This window comes from Corythoichthys intestinalis, chromosome 1, assembly GCF_030265065.1.
Source record: "Corythoichthys intestinalis isolate RoL2023-P3 chromosome 1, ASM3026506v1, whole genome shotgun sequence".
NCBI lineage: Eukaryota > Metazoa > Chordata > Actinopteri > Syngnathiformes > Syngnathidae > Corythoichthys > Corythoichthys intestinalis.
In genome coordinates, this window is record NC_080395.1 from 24,248,361 (window position 1) to 24,268,545 (window position 20,185).

Below are 20,185 nucleotides of genomic sequence, written 5' to 3' on the forward strand. Positions count from 1 at the left end.
ACTTCATAATGCCATGCACACGGTCAAGCAGTCCAGTGCCAGAGGCAGCAAGGCAACCCCAAAACATCAGGGAACCTCTGCCATGTTTGACTGTGGGGACAATGTTATTTTCTTTGAAGTCCTCGTTTTCCCCCGTAAATTCTATGTTGATGCGTTTTGTCTCATCTGACAAGAAAACATTCTTCCAAAATGTTTTTTGCTTTCTCTGGTAAGTTTTAGCAAACTCCAGCCTGGCTTTTTTATGTCTCTGGGTCAGAAGTGGGGTCTTCCTGGGTAGAGTCCCTTTTCATTCAGACGCCAACGTATAGTGTGGGTTCACACTGTTGTACCCTGGACTGCAGGACAGCTTGAACTTGTTTGGATGTTAGTTGAAGTTCTTTATCCACCATCCGCGCAATATTTCTTTGAAATCTTTAGTCAATTTTTCTTTTCCGTCCACATCTAGGGAAGTTAGCCACAGTGCCATGGGCTTTACACCTATTGATGACACTGCGCACGGTAGACACAGGAACATTCATACAAGTCTTTCGAGATGGACTTGTAGAGCTTGCCCATGCGTCCTCACAATTTTGCATCTTAAGTCTTCAGAGAGTTCTTTTGTCTTCTTTCTTTTCTCCATGTTCAATGTGGTGCACACAAGGACACAGGACAGAGGGTGAGTCAACTTTAACCCATTTTAACTGGCTGCATGTGTGATTTAGTTATTGCCACCACTTGTTATGTGCCACAGGTAAGTAACAGGTGCTGTTAATCACACAAATTAGAGAAGCACCACATGATTTTTCAAAGGGTGCCAATACTTTTGTCGGGCCCATTTTTAGTTTTGTGTAAAATGATAATGATTTATTCTTTCCCTTCTCTTGTGTTTTTTCATTGCAAGCAAAATCAATGAAGATATTACTACCAAAGCATTTGTAATTGCAATCATTTTCTGGGAGAAATTGAGGATTATCCAACAGAATTGCAGGGGTGCCAATACACTTAGCCAGGACTGTATGTGATTCAACTTTTTTTGTGGGTCTTTTAGGCCGTTTATTCTGGAAAGAACCAGGAAGAAGTATACATTTTCCACAATTAATCTCAATCTATCCATAAACATTCAACTTTGTTTTGTCATTTGGATGTTTATTACATAAGTACCCAGAAAGAAATGCACTTTTTTTTTTTTTTTTTTAAAAACAATTAATACTTTCTACCGCACTCAATAGCAGTTAACAAGGAAAATGCCAAAATATCAAAAATTTACTCCAGGACAACACATTTGTAGTGACCTTTGAAATTAAAAAAATCAGTCAAATATCTTAGTATTGATGCTTTTGCAATCAAATATCGTATCAAGATACAGTACAATATGTCAATATTAATACATTGATATTTTGCGATACTTTTCATGACCCTAAGTGGCAGATCCTCAAAATCGGGTGACTCACTCGAGGGCAACAATATGTCATTGGGACATCCCCAGTTAATGACGATATCGATGATTTCATTTAAAATCCATTTTGTTTGTGTCTTAGGCTAAGATTATACTACAGGTCTTAATGCACACATCTGATTTTTTGCCATCTGTTTTTTTGGCGTGCCCGTTCAGACATCCTTTGTCCATTGAGACGTTCAAGTATCACGCATGCGCACTAATTCGCAGTCCGAGATGCGCTCAGCCAAGAGACCCGCATGCGCAGAAGCATCAAAACAAATTAAGCACGCTAGCTGTATGTCATTCCAGAGTGATCATATTTTGATTTACAAAAAGCGGACACAAATAACAGACATTAATAATCCCTGTTTAGTCTTATATTCAAAGTTTATATGGACTGATAGAACGCTTACAGGCACACACGAGCCTTGACGTGTGTGCGTGAAATGACGTGGGTGCGTCAGTTTGCCCCGACTCGGCCATGTGTGCACTAATGAAATATTGCCCATTCGGCGCACAGAATGAAAATCGAAAATTGTAAGGCTTATTCTTTTCTTCATTTTATTTTTTTTATGACACTGGTCAAGCCCGCTTCATGCTTAAAAGCAGAGTTCAAGCTAGGCGCTAATGCCTACATGGCTGCCGTCCTTCGTGCCTCTTGCTCTTTGCTGATGTAATTGCTGCATGAATTCCGATTTGGGAGTCTTGACAGTTCAGACCGCCAGTCACGTTCTGAAAAAATATGGCCCAGATCGGATTTGAACCACATACAGTACGAAAGTGACTCAGATCGGATTCGAAATGGTCCACTTCTATACGACTTGTCCCGTTCAGACCGTCAAGTTAATGCCTGACTCGAGTCGGAAAACACGAAAAAAGGGGATTCGTACATTAAGACCTGTAGCCTTAGAGAGCAAAATGTGGGAATTGTGTCCATGTCCCAATATTTATGGACTTTTCTGTAATGCGCCAAGTCCGAATTTGTGGTCGAGGACCGACGAGGTTGTCAATGGAAGATTCAGAAAAGTGCTGGAGAGTCTTGCATGCGCATGTAGTGAACACGATCAGAGTAGCCTTTAGCAGGTGGTCCTAGCTAATTGGAAGGGAGATTGGAAAAACACTGGGCGGGCACAGCTGTGCCAAATGCTGTCATGAATCTTTGCTTACATAAGAAACTCAGCGATATTTCAAACTTTGCTTCAGAGAAAAGAGACAAATCTTTCCTTTTTTGTCCCCTTAATGCTCAACTGAATGGCGTTTTAGGCACCGAGCACTTTCTGAAGTTCTTCGGCTTTGTTTTCAATTTCGATGACGCCAGTCGACAAAGCTCTGGCACCATTTCCAAGGTTTGAAAAGACCTGACTGCCCATTCATTCTCCCTGTCGGCACGTCACGGCCACTCGCTGTTACTTCTTCTCGTCTGGTGGCAGTAAAAGCATCTGTCCTTGCCTTTCTAACAACTCATGAATTGTTCAGGTTCTTTAATTTAAACCAGTCTCTGATTATATTAAAAATACATTTGTAATATTCTTTGGTTAACAAATGCCGACAAATTACAGCACACTTAACATCCACTTGTAGCACTCTGGCAAAGCTTCTGTTACCGTGACGACTCATGAAAGCGGGACTGCATGGTGACTGCAAATGGCGTGAGCCCCATCTGCTTATACTTCATGTTTCTTGTTTCTTGTTTTTACCCTGAATTGTAGATTGTCATCACTTTAAATAACGTTGATACATTGCCAATGTTTTGTTAATTTTTGCCAGAAAAAAAAACAAAAAACGGTCAACCAAACACGGCAGTGATCCAACTACCTTAATTTCCTGCACTGTAAAAAATATCCCGTAAATTTTACGGGAAAAAACTGGCAGCTGTGGTTGCCAGAGAAATTCCGTAAAAAATACAGTTGAACTGTAAATACCATTACAGAAAATCTGGTTATTTTACAGTTAAAAATCTGTAAAATAAATAAATAAATAAATAAATAAATTTAACCAGCAAATCCAACAGCTTTTTGCCGCTAAATCAGCATGGATGTGCTGCTTTTAAAACAAAATAGCTCAATAAAATTTAAATATATTTCATCTTTATTTTACTTCAAATCTCATTTAATTTCATTTAAAAATTTATTGTAAATCCAGCATTATAAAACTATATAACTATAAAAAAGATATTTGCTCCATTTCGAAATATCAATGCTTTGCTAAGTTTATGTATCAAATGATGTTTGGAAGAATATCGCACAATTTGGTTTTACTTCCACCATGCTGCGCTGTGCCTTCCACACTGGTCAACTCTAAGGATCACCACAATTGAAAGAGACGGCACACATCATATAACATGGACACCCACCACTCACAGTCATGGTTGCCTCAACTTCCCATCATGCATTTCTGTCATTACACGATCGTGACGAGCATGTCACAACCACACGAAAGCAAACGAAACCAGTTTATATATGTGTATATACAGTGGTGCAAATAAGTATTTAGTCAACCACCAATGGTGCAAGTTCTCCTTCTTGAAAAGATTAGAGAGGCCTGTAATTGTCAACGTGGGTAAACCTCAACCATGAGAGACAGAATTTTGGGGAAAAAAAGAAATCACATTGTTTGATTTTTAAAGAATTTATTTCCAAATTAGAGTGGAAAATAAGTATTTGGTCACCTACAAACAAGCAGGATTTCTGGCTGTCAAAGAGGTCTCACTTCTTCTAACGAGGTCTAATGAGGTCGAACAAGGCTCCACTCGTTACCTGTATTAATGGCACCTGTTTTAACTCATTATCAGTATAAAAGACACCTGTCCACAATCTCAGTCAGTCAAACTCCAAACTCCACTATGGCCAAGACCAAAGAGCTGTCGAAGGACACCAGAGACAAAATTGTAGACCTGCACCAGGCTGGGAAGACTGAATCTGCAATAGGTAAACGCTTGGTGTAAAGAAATAAACTGTGGGAGCAATTATTAGAAAATGGAAGACATACAAGACCACTGATAATCTCCCTCGATGTGGGGCTCCATGCAAGATCTCACTCCGTGGCGTCAAAATGATGACAAAAACGGTGAGCAAAAATCCCAGAACCACACGGGGGGACCTAGTGAATGACCTACAGAGAGCTGCGACCACAGTAAAAAAGGCGCCGCCAGGGACTCAAATCCTGCACTGCCAGACGTGTCCCCCTGCTGAAGAAAGTACACGTCGAGGCCCGTCTGCGGTTCGCTAGAGAGCATTTGGATGATCCAGAAGAAGACAGGGAGAATGTGTTATGGTCCGATGAAAACAAAATAGAACTTTTTGGTAGAAACGCCGGTTCTTGTGTTTGGAGGAGAAATAATACTGGATTGCATTTGAAGAACACCATACCCACTGTGAAGCTTTCATGCATCATGCTTTGGGGCTGTTTTTCTGCAAAGGGATCAGGATGACTGATCTGTGTAAAGCAGAGAATGAATGGGGCCATGTATCGAGAGATTTTGAGTGAAAATCTCCTTCCGTCAGCAAGGGCATTGAAGATGAGACGTGGCTGGGTCTTTCAGCATGACAATGATCCCAAACACACAGCCAGCGCAACAAAGAAGTGCTTTCGTAAGAAGCATTTCAAGGTCCTGGAGTGCCCTTGCAAGTCTCCAGATCTCAACCCCATAGAAAATCTGTGGAGGGAGTTGAAAGTCCGTGTTGTCCAACAACAGCCCCAAAACATCACTGCTCTAGAGGAGATATGCATGGAGGAATGGGCCAAAATACCAGCAACAGTGTGTGAAAAGCTTGTGAAGAGTTACAGAAAACGTTTGGCCTCCGTTATTGCCAACAAAGGGTACATAACAAAGTATTGAGATGAACTTTTGGTATTGACCAAATACTTATTTTCCACTCTAATTTGGAAATAAATTCTTTAATAATCAAACACTGTGATTTTCTGTTTTTGTTTCCACATTCTGTCTCTCATGGTAGAGGTTTACCCATGTTGACAATTACAGGTCTCTCTAATATTTTCAAGTGGGAGAACTTGCACAATTAGTGGTTGACTAAGTACTTATTTGCCCCACTGTATGTTAGGGCTGTCAAGCGATTGAAATTTTTAATCGAGTTAATCACATCTTAAAAATTAATTAATCGTAATTAATCACAATTCAAACCATCTATAAAATATGCCATATTTTTCTGTAAATTATTGTTGAATGGAAAGATAAGACACAAGACGGATATATACATTCAACATACTGTAGATAAGTACTGTATTTGTTTATCATAACAATAAATCAACAAGATGGCATTAACATTAACATTCTGCTAAAGCGATCCATGGATAGAAAGACTTGTTGTTCTTAAAAGATAAATTCAATTCAATTCCTTTATTGTCATTGCAAGCCAAGCAAACAACGAAATTGGAAAGCTACTCTGTGGTACCATAAAACACAAGACAGTAAAATAACCCACAACTTAAACATACTACTAAATAAAAGACAAAGAATAAATTATTGTGCAAAAGTCGCTACATAGCAGCATCATGAACAATTAGTGCTGTTCAGTGTTGAGAACGCGGATGGCCCTGGGGAAAAAAATATCTCTGAGTCTTTACACGTTCCACACATACTCCGTTTACCCAGAGAGGTGCCAGTTCCGAGGCAGGCACCTTCCTGTAGTCCACTATTAATTCCTTGGTCTTGGTGGAATTCAGAACCAAGTTGTTCTCCAAGCACCATGCTGACCGTCGCTGTACCTCATCTTTGTAGGCGGATTCGTCTCCGGAGATGAGACCAACAACAGTTGTGTCATCAGCAAATTTTATGATGGTGTTTGATAAGTGGACAGGTGTGCAGTCATGAGTATACAAGGAATAGAGAAGCGGGCTCAGCACGCAGCCTTGAGGGGCTCCAGTGCTCAGTTTGATGGTAGGGGATGTGTAGAGGCCGAGTTTAACATACTGTGAGAGGTTAATCAGAAATTCCTTGACACAGGAACAAATGGAGGGGAGTAGGCCCAAGTGTTAGTACAACTTATAGAAATTTTATATTAAAACCGCTCTTAATGTTTTTGTTTTAATAAAATTTGTAATATTGTGGGTCAAAAAATTAACTAGTCGCTCGCCATTGGTGATGTCAATAATTACACAATTCTCATGGTGCTGAAACCCATAAAATCAGTCGCACCCAAGCGCCAGCAGAGGCCGACAAAACTCCCAAAAACACAAGTAACAAGTGCACATGACACTGTGCTGTCATTATAATCTGTTTGAGCGGGGCATGTGCATTAATTGCGTCAAATATTTTAACGTGATGAATTTAAAAAAATAATTACCGCCCGTTAACACGATAATTTTGACAGCCCTAATATATTCTCATCTGTAATTTGCAAAATATCAATTAATTAAATCTAATACATTTTGAGATTTTTAAAAATTTTCTTTTGGAAAGACTATTGGAAAAATCTACGCCAAAAAACAAAATTTTCAGCACCTTTACATTGTAAATTTTACTGTATTGTATTGCTTATTTTATTATGTTTATTTTGCGTTTCATTTGCAGTACACTGTAAATTATACAAACAAGTATAGTTATTTTTACATTTTTTTACATATAAATAACCTTGAATTAACAATTGTGCTTGGTTCTGTATTTTATTTCCGTTGCCGTTTAAACCGTTTAAAACCCAAAACTGAGTTTTGGTGGCATCTGTCACCCATTTTCCGGAACAATAGGTGGCAGTAATGCTCAGTATAAGTTGCCAGCTTTTCTGACACTTTACCATTTTCTCAGCCTGATTTTGTAATTTTTTTGTTCGGGTTGATTAATTTTTTATATAGAAAAACTTTAAATTGCAGACTTGTTAGACATAACGTCACATGGACCAGCTTTTAGGTGTTTCAGAGGGCGGTCTTCGGCTAGGTTAATACCGCAGGTCTTAATGCATAATTCCGATTTTTTTTTTGTCATATGTTTTTTTGGCGTTCCCATTCAGACTGCTTTTATCCATTGAGACCGTTCAAGAATCACGCATGCGTAGTCATTTGAAGTCCGAGATGCGCTGAGCAAACTGACTCGCACGCGCAGGAGCATCAAAACAAATGACAACACATGCTGGCTCAACGTCATTCTAGGGTGATCATATTTTGATTTCCAAAAACAGGAATCTGATAACAGACATAAAAAAAAATCCCCGTTTAGTCTTATATTCAAAGTTTATATGGATTGATACGGACAGTTTGCCTTGACTCTCGGCAGTGTAAACAATCTTGAAATTTTGCTCATTTGGAGCACAGAAAAAAAACAAACATTCTCAAGCTTATTCCACTTTCCCCACATTTTGTATTTTTATGACTGTTGTGTCAAGCCAGTCTCTTCCCTAAAAGCCGCATTCAAGCTAGGCGCTAACGCTAATACATAGCTCCATCGCTACCATAGTTCCCTGTCTCTCTCAATCTTTGCTGACGTAATTGCTGCATGAATTCTGATTTGGGGGACTTGACAGTTCAGACTAGGAGTGGGAACCTCTTGGTACCTCACGATACGATACGATTTGCAATACAAAGCTCACGATACCGATGATCTGACGATATGAAGATAGAACGATTATCGATACATTGGCCAGGAAATCATTCTAGGATATTCTACCAGCAACTAATAAACAGAAAAACAAGCTTCTGTTGTGAATTGGAATGAGTTTATCACTAGTAGATGTCCAATCCATTTTAACTGGGAGGGGTTCATTTGCTGCCATCCCTCCCCCTTCAAACGGATTGAATGACTATGGCGGTCGGTGGCAGCCAATGTCAGGCAATGAGGTAATTTTGGGCCATATAAGGTCATTTACCTGTTGATTTTCAGTTACTTCCTGTTGATTTTGGGGTATTTTAGGGGTCTCTTCCTGTTTATTTTGAGTTACAGAACAGGAAATGACCTGGGAATCACCCAAATGAATAGGCAGTGACTTAAACTCAACAGGAAATGACCTATAAATGCCCTAAAATGAACAGCAAGTGACCTGTAAATGCCCCGAAAATCGGTCAGAATGACAGTGAATGCTCTGGTTTCAAATGAACGAACGCTCCCAGTCGAAATGGATTGGGCGTCAATGCAACCTTAGAGTTAACTGAGACACTATTATGGTGGAAGATTTTGGTAGCAACTTGTTGGTTAATATTTTTTAATTTTTTTCTAGACATTGACACCTTTTTTAAATGATATCTCGATTCTTGGCAGGAGCATATCGATAACCTTTTGGGAGACAAAGTATCACGATATATCACCATTTCGATATTTTGTCACGCTAGTTACTAGTCACTAGTTCAGGCCGCAGCCACATTCTGGAATAATGTCGCCCAGATTGGATTTTAACCACATACGAAAGTGACCTTGATCACATTTGAAATGGTCTACTTTTATGCAACTTTTCTGGTTTAGACCGTCAAGTTAATGGCTCACTCGAGTCGGAAAAACACGAAAAAATCTGATTCGTGCATTAAGACCTGCGGGATGAACCTAGCTTTATTTTGTTCGAATGTTTTGGTAATTTGGCCGGGCCTGGGACTTATGCTCAGGTGAGCCTTTACTTCCAGAGATGTACTGAAGTGATACTAAAGATGAAAACTTTAATGAATTTATTAGTGATTTGTAGAGAAAACGAGCGTCTGGTTCACAAGTTCTATTGTTTTTATTTGAATAAATCTTCATTCGTTACCTGCTATTGAGAAAAGATAGACGCCCAATTCGTTTAAACTGTAAGAACTGGCTGTGAATGCTCATGTTTCAGTGCCTCAGACTTCAGTAGACGTCCAATTCATTTACCTCTCCCAGTCAAAATTAATTGGACGGCTAACTCCGTCAATGGCAGCCAATGAGTTCATAGTTAAAGTTAACAGATGGCTATTTAGCCTGTAGTTCTCCATTTTATTATTACAATAAAATCCCCCAAAATAGGACTTAAATGTCTTTTTTTCTTTTTTGTGCATTTTTAGCAGGTGCGACTTTAGTCCAAAAAATGAAGTATTTCAATAAAATGTTGCGATCCCTGAAATGACTTGAACTAGCATCAGTCATTCTTATTACAGGGAAAAAAATAGCTTCAAAATGTCAGCACTGACCTGAATTGAACGTTCCCATGGAAGCGCTCATAAAGATGTATTTGACTGGCATGCTTCCTCAGACGTTTATAGTGACATTTACAATAAACAGCACTAGGCCATCATTACGTGTGCTCAGTTTTAATGTAATGTACACATGACATTTAGTGGGTGAATGATTCTTGCTGTGTAAATGACTGGGAAGCCTTTTTCGAATGGATATTCTTTCAGACGTAGCTGCATTTCAGTCCTAAAAGAAAGATAAGTTCTGTACTTTTTTTTTTTTTTTTTTTTTTTTTTGCCTGTGCCTTCACTTTTCTGAAGTCCGGAGATCTTTTCTCAAGATGCGGCAATTAGTAGTATGTCTTTGGGTAAGAGGCTACAGATGATACGTAAGAGACCTAAAAATTGCTCGGTCGGATTCAGCGACGCAGGGGATAAAAGGTGCTGCTTGTGAGCTTTGTTGTGAACTGCCTGTCTTTTTGCTTGCCACACATTGTCCACATGACGTTATCTTCAGCACGGGCTGCTTGGTTATTGTTCTCCGCGCTCGTAAAACTCCCCAGTCATCAGGCTTTCCGTGATGACAACGCGTTTTATCTCCGCCGACTAAAACATCAAGTTCCTTCTTGTACCGTATTTGGTTGCTCTACCACATGTTCTTTTTTTATGGCACGTAGCATCTGTTGTTGTGTGGAGGACAAACATGTCTTACACTTTTGAGCAGCTGGCGGAAATGAGCTTTCTATTGACAGCGGCGCAAAGTTCACCTTGTCTTTGAGTTTGCAAACAGTTTGCCTCAATTCAGAAAATGAGTGATCTATGGTTAATATACATACAGTGGGGAGAACAAGTTTTTGATACACAGTCAATGGGAAAACCCATTGGCAGTGTATCAAATACTTGTTCTCCCCACTGTATATGTATTATATATATACTGGTCCTTCTAAAAAAAATTAGCATATTGTGATAAAGTTAATTATTTTCTGTAATGTACTGATAAACATTAGACTTTCATATATTTTAGATTCATTACACACAACTGAAGTAGTTCAAGCCTTTTATTGTTTTAATATTGATGATTTTGGCAAAAAAAGTCTAGAAAACCCCAAAATGCTAAATTTTTTAGATAGGGATATCATGAAAAGGTACTCTAAAGAAGCTACTAACCTAATCATCTGAATCAACGAATTACAGTGGGAACAAGTATTTGATACACTGCCGATTTTGCTGGTTTTCCCACTTGCAAGCCATGTAGAGGTCTGTAATTTGTATCATAAGTTCTCATCAACTGTGAGGGACGGAATCTAATACAAAAATCCAGAAAATCACATTGCATAATTTTTAAATAATAAATTTGTATTTAACTGCACGAAATAAGTATTTGATACATTACCAACTAGTAAATATTTCGGCTCTTAGTTCTTTTTTAAGAACCCCTCCTGTTCTCCACTCATTACCGGAAGTAACTGCACCTGTTTGAACTTGTTACCTGTATAACAGACAGTTCACATGCTCAAACAAACAAACTCCAACCTCTTCACAATGGCCAAGACCAAAGAGCTGTGTAAGGACATCAGGGATAAAATCCATAGACCTGCACAAGGCTGGGATGGGCTACAGGAAAATAAGCAAGAAGCTTGGTGAGAAGGTAACAACTGTTGGAGCGATTATTAGAAAATGGAAGAAGTTCAAGTTGACGGTCAATCTGCCTCGTTCTGGGGCTCCATGCAAGATCTCACCTCGTGGGGCATCACTGATCATGAGGAAGGTGAGGGATCAGCCCAGAACTACAAGGCAGGACCTGGTCAATGACCTGAAGAGAGCTGGAACCACAGTCTCGAAGAAAACCATCGGAAACACATTACGCCGTCATGGATTAAAATCCTACAGCACACGCAAGGTCCCGCTGCTGAAGCCAGTGCATGCCCAGACACGTCTGAAGTTTGCCACTGACCATCTGGATGATCCAGAGGTGCAATGGGAGAAGGTCATGTGGTCGGATGAGACAAAAATTGAACTTTTTGGTCTAAACTCGGCTCGTCGTGTTTGGAGGAAAAAGAAGGATGAGTACAACCCCAAGAACACCATCCCAACCGTGAAACATGGAGGAGGAAACATCATTTTTGGGGGGCTGCTTCTCTGCCAAGTGTACAGGACGACTGCACCGTATTGAGGGGAGGATGGATGGGGCTATGTATCGCCAGATCTTGGCTGACAACCTCCTTCCTTCAGTGAGAGCCCTGAAGATGGGTCGTGGCTGGGTCTTCCAGCATGACAACGACCCAAAGCACACAGCCAAGGCAACTAAAGAGTGGTTCCGTAAGAAGCATCTTAAGGTCCTGGAGTGGCCTAGCCAGTCACCAGATCTGAACCCGATAGAAAATCTATGGTGGGAGCTGAAAGTCCGTGTTGCCCGGCAGCAGCCCTGAAACCTGAAGGTTCTGGAGAAGATCTGCATGGAGGAGTGGGCCAAAATCCCTGCTGCAGTGTGTGCAGACCTTGTCAAGGACTACAGGAAACGTTTGGTATCTGTAATGGCAAACAAAGGTTTCTGTACCAACTATTAAGTTCGATTTTTGTGATGTATCAAATACTTATTTAATGCAATTAAATGCAAATTTATTATTTAAAAATCATACAACGTGATTTTCTGTTTTTTTGTATTAGATTCCGTCCCTCACAGTTAAAGAGAACTTATGATACAAATTACAGACCCCTACATGCTTTGCAAGTGGGAAAACCAGCAAAATCGGCAGTGTATCAAATACTTGTTCTCCCCACTGTAACTCAAAACCCCTGCGAATGATTCCTGAGGCTTTTAAAAACTCCCAGCCTGGTTCATTACTCAGAGCCGCAATCATGGGCAAGACTGCCGACCTGACTGCTGTCCAGAAGGCCATCAATGACACCCTCAAACAAAAGGCTAAGACATAGAAAGAAATTTCTGAAAAAGTGTGGCAGGAAACTCTGCACAACCAGAAGAGGTGACCACACCCTGAGAAAGATTGTGGGGAAAGGCAGATTCCAGACCTTTGGGGTCCTGCAGAGCCTGGAGTAGAAACATCCAGAGCCACCGTGCACAGGCGTGTGCTGGAAATGGGCTACAGGTGCCGCATTCCCCAGGTCAAGCCACTTTTGAACCTGAAACAGCGGCAGAAGCGCCTGATCTCTGCTACAGAGAAGCAGCACTGGACTGTGGCTCAGTGGTCCAAAGTACTTTTTTCATTGCATGTCATTCGGAAATCAAGTTGCCAGAGTTTGGAGGAAGACTGGGGAGAAGGAAACGCCAAAATGCCTGAAGTCCAGTGTCAAGTACCCACAGTCAGTGATGGTCTGGGGTACCATGTCAGCTGCTGGTGTTGGTCTACTGTGTTTTATCAAGAACAGGGTCAATGCAGCTAGCTATCAGAAGATTTTGGAGCACTTCATGCTTCCATCTGCTGAAAAGCTCTATGGAGATGAAGATTTCATTTTTCAGCATGACCTGGCACCTGCTCACAGTGCCAAAACCACTGGTAAATGGTTTACTGACCATGGCATTACTGTGCTCAATTGACCTGCCAATTCTCGTGACCTGAACCCCATAGAGAATCTGTGGGATATTGTGAAGAGGAAGTTGCCGAAATCATCAATATTAAAACAATAAAAGGCTTGAACTACTGTACTTCAGTTGTGTTTAATGAATCTAAAATATATGAAAGTCTAATGTTTATCAGTACATTACAGAAAATAATGAAATTTATCACAATATGCTATTTTTTTAGAAGGACATATTATATTATATTTAGGGCTGTCAAACGATTAAAATTTTTAATCGAGTTAATTACAGCTTAAAAATTAATTAATCGTAATTAATCGCAATTAATCGCAATTAAAACCATCTATAAAATATGCCATATTTTTCTGTAAATTATTGTTGGAATGGAAAGATAAAACAAGATGGATATATACATTCAACATACGGTACATAAGGACTGTATTTGTTTATTATAACAATAAATCAACCAGATGGCATTAACATTATTAACATTCTGTTAAAGTGATCCATGGATAGAAAGACTTGTAGTTCTTAAAAGATGAATATTAGTACAAGTTATAGAAATGCTATATTAAAACGCCTCAATGTTTTCGTTTTAATAAAATTTGTAAAATTTTCAATCAAAAAATAAACTAGTAGCCCTATTCTGTCCTCAATGTGTGTGAGTACACAAATTGACAGATAGCGAACATAAGTTCCAAAAAGAAATCAGACTGTGTGGCAAAGTTGCATGGGCTTTACTGAAGTCATCTCTTTTTGACAGGAGCACGTTTCTTGTATTTTTGTAAAACTGAAAATAACAAGGGAATGTATAACTTGCATAAATCACAAAATAACATAAAATGTACACACACGTGTCCATTTGAGCAGTAGCACTAGCCAATTAGCTCACAAGCATCTAACACTGTAACTGCATTTCACCATATATGTGAACAAATTCAAATACACATCATCAATAACTATCTAATGCTCATGAATATAAACAAAGGAGGAATATAACTCACAAGCGATGCATGTATTAGACACAAACAGTGTGATGGGGCTATGAGAACTGCCACTGAATACTGGATGCGGACGTTAGCTGGTCTGAATAGCACTGTCTATTAGTGTGAGTTCGCGTCGACATATAATCACGTCAGAAAAGCGCGCCGAAACCCAAATAATCAGCTGCACTGAATCGCCAGCAGAGGGCGACATTACGCCACATAACATATGCAAGTCACACCCAAGCGCCAGCAGAGGGCGGAAAAACTCCATAAAACACAATTAACAAGCTGGCCTTTCACTGTACTGACATTTAAATCTGTCTGAGCGGGCCTAGTGCGTTAATTGCGTCAAATATTTTAACGTGATTAATTAAAAAAAATAATTAACGCCCGTTAACGCGATAATTTTGACAGCCCTAATTATATTATATTATATTATATTATATTATATTATATTATATTATATTATATTATATTATATATCCAATTAATTTTGACTAGAAGGATGGCAGCGATCACCTGCTGCCATACAGTGGGTAGGGCTTGGCCTAGAAAGCTCAGCAGCAGTGTATGTTGTGAGCCACTAATGAAATGACCAAGTCAAAATGATCTGGATTTTTCACTGTTGAAAGCCGCTGTTGAAGAGAAGTCATATTAGATCTCGAAAATTGTTTGCCAGAGGGCATGGGGAAGACATCATGTTCAAGTGGAAGAAGATTCTTTGGTTTAATGAGATCAAAATTGTGCTTGTTGGCCATCAGACGTTTAGTTTGACGGAAAACAAACACTGCACATCTCCAAAAACACTATCCCCACTGTGAAGCATGGTGGTGGCAGCATCATATTGTGGGAATGTCTCGGCAGCAACTTGGAAGGCTTGTAAAGATAGATGGCAGAATGAATGCTGCAAAAACATCAAATCCTGGGGGACAATCTTTTTCAGTCTGCAAGAGATCTACAGCTTGGGAGAAGATTTTTTTCCAGCAAGACAATGATGCAAAGCATATTGCGAAAGCGACACAGGAACGGTTAAAAAAGAACCAGGTATATGTTCTGGAGTGGCCGAGTCGAAACCCAGACCTCAATCCTATAGAGAATTTGTGGCTTGACTTGGAAAGGGCTGTTTCAGTTTGGCAAAAAAGAATGGTGCAAAATTGCTGTAGGCAGATGTACAAGACTGATTGAGACTCATCTACACAGACGCACTGCTATAATTGCAGCTATAGGTTTAACTAAGAGATACTGACTTCAAGGGGGTAAATATTATGCAAACAATTCTTTTCATTTATATATATATAGATATGTATATATTTACTTGACATCACTTTGTAGAAATCTATTTTCACTTTGATATTAAAACGTTTTTTTACAATAGTTTTTTTGCTAAAAATGCCAAATTGCTTTCACCATAATTGATTTATGAATGCAGTAAAAGGGGGAAACATCGAAGGGTGTGAATTCTAATGTGTGTTGATACATGTTGCATAACCACATACAGTGCTGGCCAAAAGTATTGGCACCCCTGCAATTCTGTCAGATAATGCCCATTTTCTCTCAGAAAATGATTACAATTACAAATGCTTTGGTAGTCATATCTTCATTTATTTTGCTTGCAATGAAAAAACCCAAAAGAGAATGAAATTTTTTTTTAATCATTATCATTTTACACAAAACTTCAAAAATGGGCCTGACAAAAGTATTGGCACCCTCAGCCTATTATTTGGTAACACAACCTTTAGACAAAATAACTGCGAACAACCGCTTTCTGTATCCATCAGTGAGTTTCTTACTATGCTCTGCTGGAATTTTAGACCCTACTTCTTTGGCCAACTGCTCCAGGTATCTGAGATTTGAAGGGCGCCTTCTACAAACTGCCGTTTTCAGATCTCTCCACAAGTGTTCTATGGGATTCAGATCTGGACTCATTGCTGGCCACTTTAGAAGTCTCCTGTGCTTTCTCTCAAACCATTTTGTAATGCTTTTTGAAGTGTGTTTTGGGTCATTGTCCTGCTGGAAGACCCATGACTTCTGAGGTAGACCCAGCTTTCTCACACTGCGCTCTACATTATGCTGAATTTGTTGGTATTCTTCAGACTTCATAATACCATGCACATAGTCAAGCAGTCCAGTGCCAGAGATAGCAAAGCAACCCCGAAACATCAGGGAACCTCCGCCATGTTTGACTGTGGGGACGGTGTTCTTTTCCCGTTTTTTCCCCCTGTAAACTCTATGTTGATGCGTTTTCCCAAAAAGCTCTACTTTTGTCTCTTCTGACCAGAGAACATTTTTCCAAAACGTTTTTGGCTTTCTCAGGTAAGTTTTGGCAAACTCCAGCCGGGCTTTTTTATGTCTCCGGATCAGAAGTGGGGTCTTCCTGGATATACTACCATAGAGTCCCTTCTCATTCAGACGCCGACGGATAGTATGGGTTGACACTGTTGTACCCTCGGACTGCGGGACAGCTTGAACTTGTTTGGATGTTAGTCGAAGTTCTTTATCCACCATCCGCAAAATCTTTCGTTGAAATCTCTCATCAATTTTTATTTTCCGTCCACATCTATGGAGGTTAGCCAAAGTGCCATGGGCTTTACACTTAATGATGACACTGCGCACGGTAGACATAGGAACATTAAGGTCCTTTGAGATGGACTTGTAATCTTGAGATTGCCCATGCTTCCTCACAATTTTGCCTCTCAAGTCCTCAGACAGTTCTTTGGTCTTCTTTCTTTTCTCCATGTTCAATGTGGTACACACAAGGACACAGGACAGAGGTTGAGTCAACTTTAATCCATTCTAACTGGCTGCAAGTGTGATTTAGGTATTGCCACCACCTGTTATTTGCCACAGGTAATGAACATGTGCTGTTAATTACACAAATTAGAGAAGCATCACATGATTTTTCAAAGGGTGCCAATACTTTTGTCCGGCCCATTTTGGGAGTTTTGTGTAAAATAATAATGATTTAAAAATTTTTTCCATTCTCTTCTGTGTTTTTTCATAGCAAGCTAAATAAATGAAGATATTACTACCAAAGCATTTCCTTATGCAATGGTTTTGTTCATAGTGAAGAAAATGGATAGTCAGTTTTTATTAGCACATTTTGTTGATATAAGGTCACTGTTGATTGGGTAAAAAGGACATTCATGTACCTACATTGCCAACTAGGGCCTTGAAGTCGGTGGTCCAAATTCATCATTGGCCTTAATACCTTGAAACTCCCAAAATACATTGTCAATCCTAAATATGACGATAAATTAGTTGAAACCCCACCAACAATAAATATTTCCGAGATATGGAAAATGCCCCCTTCCCACCAAAATTTATCATGTCATTATAAAAAAAAAACTTTCAAAGGGTTAATATTAGGGATGTCCCCGGCCGTGTCACGTGATCAGAAATTGGGCTCGTTAACGTCATTGTTAGAAGATCGGAATCGGGTAAAAAAGGTTTTTAAAATTTATTCATTTCAATTTTTAACTCATTGGCTGCCGATGAGGCTGACAGACATCCAATCAAATTTGACTGGGGGGCTGGCAGTGACAAAGAAATGACTAAAACATGATCACTCAATGCAGCCTTGCCAGTTCATCGCCGTCACTGAGTTAAGGGCTACAAGCAATAAAATGATCCAGAGGTATCACAATTAGGGATGTCCCCGATCCGATCATGTGATCGGAAAAATGTGCTAATGCACGTCATTTTTAGAAGATTGTGTTTTTAAGGTTTTTTTTTTTTTTAATGGCTACAAAATAAGATGGGCATTAACAAAAGAAAAAAAGTTCTGTCATAAATTAATAACTTGCTTAGGTATCGGATCAGGACTCTGTATCGGCAGATCCTCAAAATTAGGTGACTCGGACTTTGGTGCAGAAATGTGTGATTGGGACAACTCTAGCTAATATTGCTAAACATAGTACAAGTATGCGATTTTTAAGACCAGATTTTAATAGGCAGAGCTTAAATTTATTGATAGGAACAGACATGGATATGCCTTATATTAAAACAAAAAATGAAGGCCTCCAAAGATGGTCCGAAATTTTACTGGGCCATTCTCTGTTCCCCACAGTGGGCAAGGCACCCTAACTTTGAAGGGGATCACTTGAAAACAATTTGAGTTAGGAGGCTCAAACTTTAGATTCTTTCGTTTGACATCATAAAGCACTTTAGTATAAAAATGAGACTGAAGAGGTGTCACTGGGAAGGTTCTGCGGATCTGTGTGAATTGACATGGAGGGCTAGCTGCTCATATCGCATCAAAAGTTGCTAGGCAACATTAACCTAACGATGTAACACTATCTTAACTCATTGGAGGACACTGACTATGACAGATTTCTAATCATGTAACTATAATCATCCTTTTGCTGTTAATTTAAATTAGTTTGTCACCAGTCGATGTCCAATCCATTTAAAGTGGGACCATTGCTGCAGCCCCTTACAGTTCTAATGGATTGGACTTCTATCGCTTTTAATGGCAGCCAATGAATTGTCTCAGAGACATTTTCTGACATTGTAGGTCCTACTCATTTTATTTTTTACAAGGTGCGCTATGAAAAGTTCTGTGGATTTCCCATTCAAATCTGTTCCAAGTGTTCTTAGAAAGCTTGTCAAAAGTCTTGAATTTCACTTGCTGAAACCTGTAGGGAGCCTGTAAAAGTTGAAGCTTCCACGCTAGGTCATGGCAGGCCCATTGATGAGAATACAAGTCATCAGTGTTCATAGCTTTTTGTCTTTGTCAGGTCAGACGGGGATAACATAAATCGTGTCTGTGTATGGAGGGATTCAGAGAGGGTTTTCTCACTGATCCTATAGAATGTCGTTCCATTCCAGGCCCAGCGCAGTACTTTGTTTGTTCAATGTTCTCGCTATAGGACACTGATCAAACAGAATCAATTATGATTACTGTGGCTGAATTCTGGAAGCTTCTGTGAGACTTGTGCTCAACAAGAACGAGGACATTTGTTCTTGTATGTCGATAAACATGATTTATAGTGAGGCAAATAAGTATTTAGTCAACCACCAATTGTGCAAGTTCTCCTACTTGAAAAGATAAGAGAGGCCTGTAATTGTCAACATGGGTAAACCTCAACCATGAGAGACACAATGTGGGAAAAAAAAACAGAAAATCATATTGTTTGATTTTTAAAGAATTTATTTCCAAATTAGAGTGGAAAATAAGTATTTGGTCACCTAAAATCAAGCAAGATTTCTAGCTGTCAAAGAGATCTAACTTCTTCTAACGAGGCTCCACTCGTTACCTGTATTAATGTCACCTGTTTTAACTCATTATCGGTATAAAAGACACTTGTCCACAACTAGGCCTGTTGCGATAACAAATTTTAGTGTGCGATAATTTATTTAATAAATTATTGCGATATGCGATATTATTGCACCTCCCCAATTTTAAAAAAAAAAAAAAAATACAATAACACTGTGAGAATACAGTATATATTAATAGATCATGTACACCCATTTAAACGCAATAAATGTTTACTCTTAAATTCAAAAATACTTTTTAGGAAAAGACAACAATATCAATACTGCACAGAAACACAGAAGAAATAAAATGTGTTTTTTAAGAAAAATAAAATTCCACTTCATAATTTAAGCATCTAGGCAAATGAAAACGTTTCCCCTCATAGCTTCTGCTATGGCGTTTCATGTGTAATACAGTGGTACCTCTACATACGGAGTTAATTCGTTCCAGGAGCTTGTTTGTAAGTCGAAATGGTCGTATGTCAAGCAGGATTTCCCCATAAGAATACATTATAATTCCAATAATTCGTTCCACAGCCCAAAAACCCACACTACATCCTAAATAAATACTGCTGTTACTATTGAAAATAGCAATTACAAAGAGCAAAATAAATAAAATATGAATAAAAATCAGAATAACAATAATATAATAATAGCAATAATAACAATAATACAGTACAGTACCTGTAATTATGTAACGAATCGGCTTCTAATAAGGCGGACTTTTTTTTAGTGTACCTGAACGCTTCGCGTAATGTGGCGGACTTTTTTAGTGTACCTGAACGCACCGCGGGGCTGATGGTGAGCAGGAGAGCGCTATTTTACTTTCTGTTTCGATCCTGGCGTCAACAGCAGTGGACACTCGGCGAGTTGATGGAATAAATGATTTGAAACCTGACGAAGCTGGCGATTTCTTAGGCGATG

The 20,185-nt window shown here is 39.2% G+C and overlaps 1 protein-coding gene across 3 annotated transcripts in view; it reads left to right on the forward strand.

Moving 5' to 3' along the window:
- Nucleotides 1-20,185, forward strand: part of adcy7 (adenylate cyclase 7) — a 139,423-nt gene that overhangs the window by 54,987 nt on the left and 64,251 nt on the right. The window lies entirely within an intron of this gene.